General features: G+C 40.4%; 1 long non-coding RNA gene across 1 annotated transcript; it reads left to right on the top strand.

Moving 5' to 3' along the window:
- The first annotated feature begins 462 nt into the window (after nt 1-462).
- Nucleotides 463-3162, top strand: LOC144335281 (uncharacterized). Its single transcript, XR_013406017.1, has 2 exons — nt 463-836; nt 968-3162. It is a non-coding gene; the product is annotated as an uncharacterized LOC144335281 (long non-coding RNA).
- Nucleotides 3163-6408: the final 3246 nt, after the last annotated feature.

Genomic DNA, 6408 nt, shown 5'->3' with positions numbered 1-6408 from the left:
GAACTCCTGACCTCAAGTGATCCGCCTGCCTTGGTCTCTCAAAGCACTGGTATTACAGGCATGAGCCACGGCGCCTGGCCCTGATTCACTCCTGTTTAAGAAGCGAGGTGATATCTGAGACCAAGGTGTTTTCTCAGCCTGTGTCAGCCACCCTCACCTATTCTGGATGTTACCTTAAAAAATAAGTTGCCATTTTTCATAGACTAAACCTTTACTTCTTAAAAACATATTTATTTTATTTAATTTTATTTATTTTTTGAGACACAGTTTCACTCTTGTCTCCTAGGCTGGAGTGCAGAGGCGTGATTGACTCACCTCAACCTCCGCCTCCCAGGTTCAGGCGATTCTCCTGCCTCATCCTCCCAAGTAGCTGGGTTACAGGCATGCACCACCATGCCCAGCTAATTTTTGTATTTTTAGTAGAGACCGGGTTTCACCATATTGGCCAGGCTGGTCTTGAACCCTGACCTCAGGTGATCTGCCTGCCTTGGCCTCCCGAAGTGCTGAGATTACAGGTGAGAGCCACTGCATCTGGCCTTCATGTTTATTTGATTGCTAGTGAAGATGAAGGTTTTTCTCATGTTTATTAACAACTTTTATTTCTTTTTTGCTCATTTTCCATTGAGATGTAAATGCTTTTCTCAGAATTTTGAAGATTTCTATGGTAAGGGTGATTTTATTTCAGTTATTTTCACAGCAAATATATTCTGCTGACTTATGTTTGTTTTTAAGTCTTGTACAGGGTGGTTTTTAAAAAAGCTTTAATGAGGTATAATTTACACACTATAAAATATACCCACTGTGGCTGGGTGTGGCTGCGCACGCCTGTAATCCCAGTACTTTGGGAGGCCGAGGTGGGCGCATCACCTGAGTTCAGGAGTTCGAGACCAGCCTGGCCAACATGGTGAAACCCCGTCTCTACTAAAAATGCGGAAATTACCTGGGTGTGGTGTGCCTGTAATCCCAGCTATTTGCAAGGCTGAGGCAGGAGAATCACTTGAACTGGGGAGGCGGTGTTGGGATCTGCGTGTTTCTTAGACAAAGGAATGAACACACAAGACAACACAAGACGAGACAAACATGGCGGCCGCGCCGCGCCAAACGGCACACTCTGATTTATTTTATACAGTCGTTTGTGGAATGTTGCCAAGTCACAAGACACATGTTGTTTTTCTGACCTTTCCCTGACTTTCTGGTTTTTCAAGATGTTTACACATTAACCAGTCCCCAGGGTCTGCTGTTTGCAGCTGGCTCCTTTGTCCTTCCTGTTTGCAGGGAAGGAGCATCCTGCTTTGTTTGCAAGAGCAGGACTTATCGGGAACATCTCGTTTGCGAGCACCTAGTCCTCTACATTTCCCCTTTCTTTATTTACAAGTTTGAATTTCTTTCAAAACCATCATCACATGTTCAGCTCACTCGGATTCGGTGTTTGCCCTTTGGCACCATCTCCAGCAGACTATGAAAATGACAAAGGCAAGAACAACAATCAATACATTACTAGAAACAGAAGTCAGTAAAGTTTTTACAGGGCTCATAGGGTTTAAAGACATCAAGCTTTGTGCAATACCAGTCATCAAATCTGCTCCGGTCAGCAATGGTAACTGATTGCGAAATGTTTCAGAAATGTTTTGTGTTAATTCTTGTATTTCTAAGGAAAGATTATTATGGCCAATTAAAAGTCTCTTTGTCTCAGTCCAATTATGTACAGTGCTGTTAAAAGGAACAGGAGTAATACAAAATTGGGTAGTATTCCAATCACATTTTAACAAAGCTCAAGTATTCAACACTGTTAGCTGATCTCCTAACCAAGAAACCACTTGCTCCAGATTATCCACTCGTTCAGTCAGATGAGCATCTATGTCTCGTTGCTGCTGCCACAACAAATGTGATTGTTCATGCCATTGTTGTACAAATTCTGCATTTTGTATACTCTAATGTAGAGTTAAGCCAGCAACAGCGGCAGTGGAAGCAACTGCTACAAGTCCCACCACCGCTGTTACGACGATCCCAACTACTCTCCGGCTGCAGTGGACAAGATCTTGTATTACTTTATAAAGTTGAGTGACCCCAGCGGATTCACTCCAGGAGCGTGTTAAGTTCACAGGTAGCCAGGTTTTTTTCCTGGCTTTCAAAATATATAAATCCGAATCAGACTCATTCCAATTATTATTCCACCAAGTAGTATTTATACAACTTAAGAATGTACAATTGCCGGTACAGTTAACTACCACTGTATTATTATCCCATTTAAAGATTTCTGTTAATAACAAATAAGGTTTCTTTACACATGCAACACATATCTAGAGCTATTTCGATGTAAAGATATATGAAAAGGATTAGAAATGTTAGTAGTAAGATTCAAGGACTTGTTTCCCGTGAAAGTGAACATTGGTTTACCAGCAGCTAGCAACTTCCAAATATGACTTTGTATTTGTGAGGTGTTCGCCAAATGCGGCATAGGGGGCAACAAGCCACCATCATGACAAATAATAGTTTCATTGCCATCCACAGCAATGCTGTGATTACCCTTATGCCAGCGCAGGTTGACATGGCTGAATTTAGTTTGAAAATCTCCATGCACACTCCAATCTGTAACAAGGTATTTATGACTTTTCCCTTTTACTTCTAACAACAATCACAGCCCACTACCTCTACATCTAGTCCACTCTAGTTGGGAAACACCTCCGGACACATCAGGGATAGGGCATAAAGATAATGTAGTTGGCAAAGTTTCATTAAGTAATGCAGTATGATTATACTTAAAACTTTGAGCAACAATAATCATAGTAAAGGCAGCAATGTGACTATGGTTATAGCGAACAGCCCAAGCCTCATGAGAAGGATGCAGACAATGTGGACTACTCCCAAGACATATAGGTAACCCTTCAACCCCAAATTGATATGAACTATTTACTATGCCAGTGTCTAATTCAGGAACTTGGTTCAAAAAAGGTGATGGCATCCAAGCAGTATCATTAGTAAATACTGGGACCTCTTTGTCTCCCCATGCCACACCTTGATATAAGGGTGGAAAAGGAATATAAGCCCAATAGGTAAATTCTCCAGCTGTTACCTGGCAATTCACTATAGCCAGCATAGCCAGAAATAAAGTCATCGGGGTTTTGGGCTGCCCAGCTTGCTCAACAACCCCTTCAGCTTTCTGAGTGAGCTTTCTCAGCTGACCCCATGTCGGGGGCTCCGTACATCGAGTTCCGAAGGTGAATGTTCTCTGAGCGCTCCGATTCAGCTCCTGAAATGCTGCTAGAAAGTCCCCTGATCAGTTCCTCTTCGCCATGGCACTGCTTTAGTCTTCTAGACGGGAACCACTTGTCTCCAGCACCTGTACGGACAAGAGCATAGCCTCGGCCCCATTGTAAAACTTTTCCTTTTAAATATTGCCCTTGTAATGAAGGATAATACACCCACAGATTACTGTTTTGCAGCTTTTCTAAAGGCTGTTGAAAATGTTTCACTGCTGCCAACTGCTGTAATTGGCGCCAATGGTTGAGAAAATTTAAAGTAAAACGGGCTTTCAGAATTTGATGTTTTGGGGAATCTCGCCCATTTCCCCCTGTTTGTTTTGAAAGTTGTAATTTTAAAGTAGCATTGGCTCTTTCAATAATTGCTTGGCCTTGACTCTTAAATGGAATACCGGTGGAATGGTGAATATGATATAAAGAAAGGAAGGCAGCCAATTTACGAGAGCGATAAGCAGGGGCATTATCAGTTTTTAATTCAGCAGGAACTCCCATAACCACAAAGCAAGTAAGTAAACGAGTGATAACAGAGTCAGCCTTTTCAGAGGGTAATGGTGTAGCCCATTGGAAATGTGAACAGGTATCAATTGTATGATGAACATATTTTAGACGACCAAAAGAAGAGACATAAGTGACATCCACTTGCCAAATGTGATTTTGTTGAGTGCCTCGAGGATTAGTACCTGGACTTAGAAAAGGTGCAATAATAGGAGCACAAGATGGACAGGCCCTGACAATAGCTCGGGCTTGTCAGCATGTTATAGAAAATTGCCATTGTAATCCTAAACTATTAGTATGATGCAATTGGTGCTCATCCTGAGCATGTTGGACACTGCCGATAAGTAAAGAATCAATTTGACTATTGCCAAAAGTCAAAGGTCCTGGCAAAGTAGAGTGAGAATGAATATGAGTGATAAAAAGGGGACAGTGTGAGAAGTAAGAGCTATAAATAATAAAGAAAATAATTTTTGTAAAGGAGTTTGAGGGAATAATGGCACTGAAGTTTGTGAAATATATTGAGTCACATAAACAGCATATTGGGAATCACTAACAATGTTATAAGGGGTTTGAGGCCAGTCTTGAAGTACCATAAGAATGGCAAAAAGTTCTCCCTGTTGTACTGATTCAAATGGATAGTGAGAAATTTTAGAATTATCCTGTGTCCAATATCCAGCTTTTCCGTTACTAGATGCATCAGTGAAAAAGGTGGGACCCTTAACTGGGGTGTAAGAGATGGGATTATATGGCAGTAAAGGATATTGTTGTAGAAAAGCAAATAATTTATTACTAGGATAGTGCTGAGAAAAAGAACCAGTGTACTCAGTGCAGGCCACTTGCCAACCTTCATGAGTCTCTAGTAGAGATTCAATTTGTTGTTTAGACAATCGGGTAATAATTTTTATAGGGTCAACACCAAGCAACTGACGAGCTCGATGTCATCCTTTAATAATCAATTCAGCTAATTTATCAATGTATGGGTGAATTTTTAAAATGGCTTTATTAGCCAAAAATAGCCACTCCAGAATGTTATTATCTTGATGTAAAATGGCCATTGGCGAGTGAGGAGTATGAAAAAGACATAAAGAGGGTGGAAGATTGGGTGCAATGTAATTAAGTTGAGCTTCACTGATTCTATTTTCTACAAATGACAACTCTTCTGCTGCTGCAGGGGATAGTTGACGGGAACTGTTTAAATCTGAATCTCCTTCTAAGGTAGCAAATAAATGTTGCAATTTGTAAGTAGGTATGCCTAAGATGGGGCGAAGCCAATTTATGTCTCCTAGCAATTTTTGAAAATCATTGAGAGTTAAAAGTTGATCTCTTCAAATTTGAACCTTCTGAGGCCGAATCTGCTTTTCTGCTGAAAGGTATCCCAAATATTGAATAGGAAATTGAGTTTGTATTTTCTCAGGAGAAATTTGTAAATTATATTGAGTTAATTGCTGTTGCAAAGCTTGAAAAACTTGACTTTGCAGGACTTCATCAGGAGTTGCTAATAGAATATCATCCATATAATGGTATATCAATACAGTAGGGAATTGACATCTAACAGGATTTAAGGCTCTATGAACAAATTCTTGACAAAGAGCAGGACTATTAAGCATACCTTGAGGGAGAACTTTCCATTGGTATCTTTGAGTAGGCTGTCTATTATTATATTCGGGAACAGTAAAGGCAAATTTTTCACAATCTTGGGGTTGTAATGGAATAGTAAAAAAAACCTTTAAGATCTATGACCATTAATTTCCAATTTTGTGGGATAAGGGCTGGATTAGGAAGACCAGGTTGTAAAATCCCCATACGTTGAATAGAAGCATTAATAGCCCTAAGATCAGTTAATAAGTGCCATTTTCCACTTTTCTTTTTAATGACAAACACAGGGGAATTCCATGCAGAAGTACTTGGTTCAACATGCCCCTCGGCCAATTGCTCCTTAACTAAATCTTTTAAAGCCTCAGGTTTTTCTTTAGACAACTGCCACTGTTCCACCCAGACAGGAGTTTCAGTTTTCCACTTCAGTTGTAAAGCTTGAGGCTTGTGGACAGTGGCTATGAGTTTAAAAGATTGTAGCCCATCTTGAACATCATATTTTTGGCAGCTGGAGAAATATGAGGAATGCTTAGAAAGGCACCAAATTGTTGTAAAAGATCACGGGCCCAAAGGTTAATGTTAATGGGAACTATATAAAATAATACTTTTTCCTGTTGTCCTTCAGGTCCTATGCAGCTCAGGGGCTCAGCACTTTGGTAGACTACAGAAGCAGTACCTAGGCCAGATAAAGTGACCGATACTTGTTTCTTTTTCCAATGAGCAGGCCATTGAGCCAAGCAAATAATTGATACATCTGCTCCTGTATCGACTAATCCCTCAAAAAGTATCCCATTAATTTGCAATGAACATAAAGGTTTTTGATCAGAAACTAAAGTTTCCCAGAAAACAGTTTTCCCAGTACTACTGAAACCTCCTTGATGAGACACGTCTCTAGACAGAAAGGGAAAAAAAGTCAATAGAAGCAATTGTGCAATACGTTCCCCTGCCTCTAGGTGCATAAATTGTGAGGCTTGTACCATAATATGGATTTCATCAGTAAAGTCAGGGTCAATAATTCCTGGGATCACTATTAGCCCTCGCAGAGCACTACTACTTCGAC

Source organism: Macaca mulatta, chromosome 1 (assembly GCF_049350105.2).
Source record: "Macaca mulatta isolate MMU2019108-1 chromosome 1, T2T-MMU8v2.0, whole genome shotgun sequence".
Lineage (NCBI taxonomy): Eukaryota > Metazoa > Chordata > Mammalia > Primates > Cercopithecidae > Macaca > Macaca mulatta.
The sequence above is the reverse complement of the archived record's forward strand: the minus strand, read 5'-3'. Positions and strand labels throughout refer to the sequence as shown.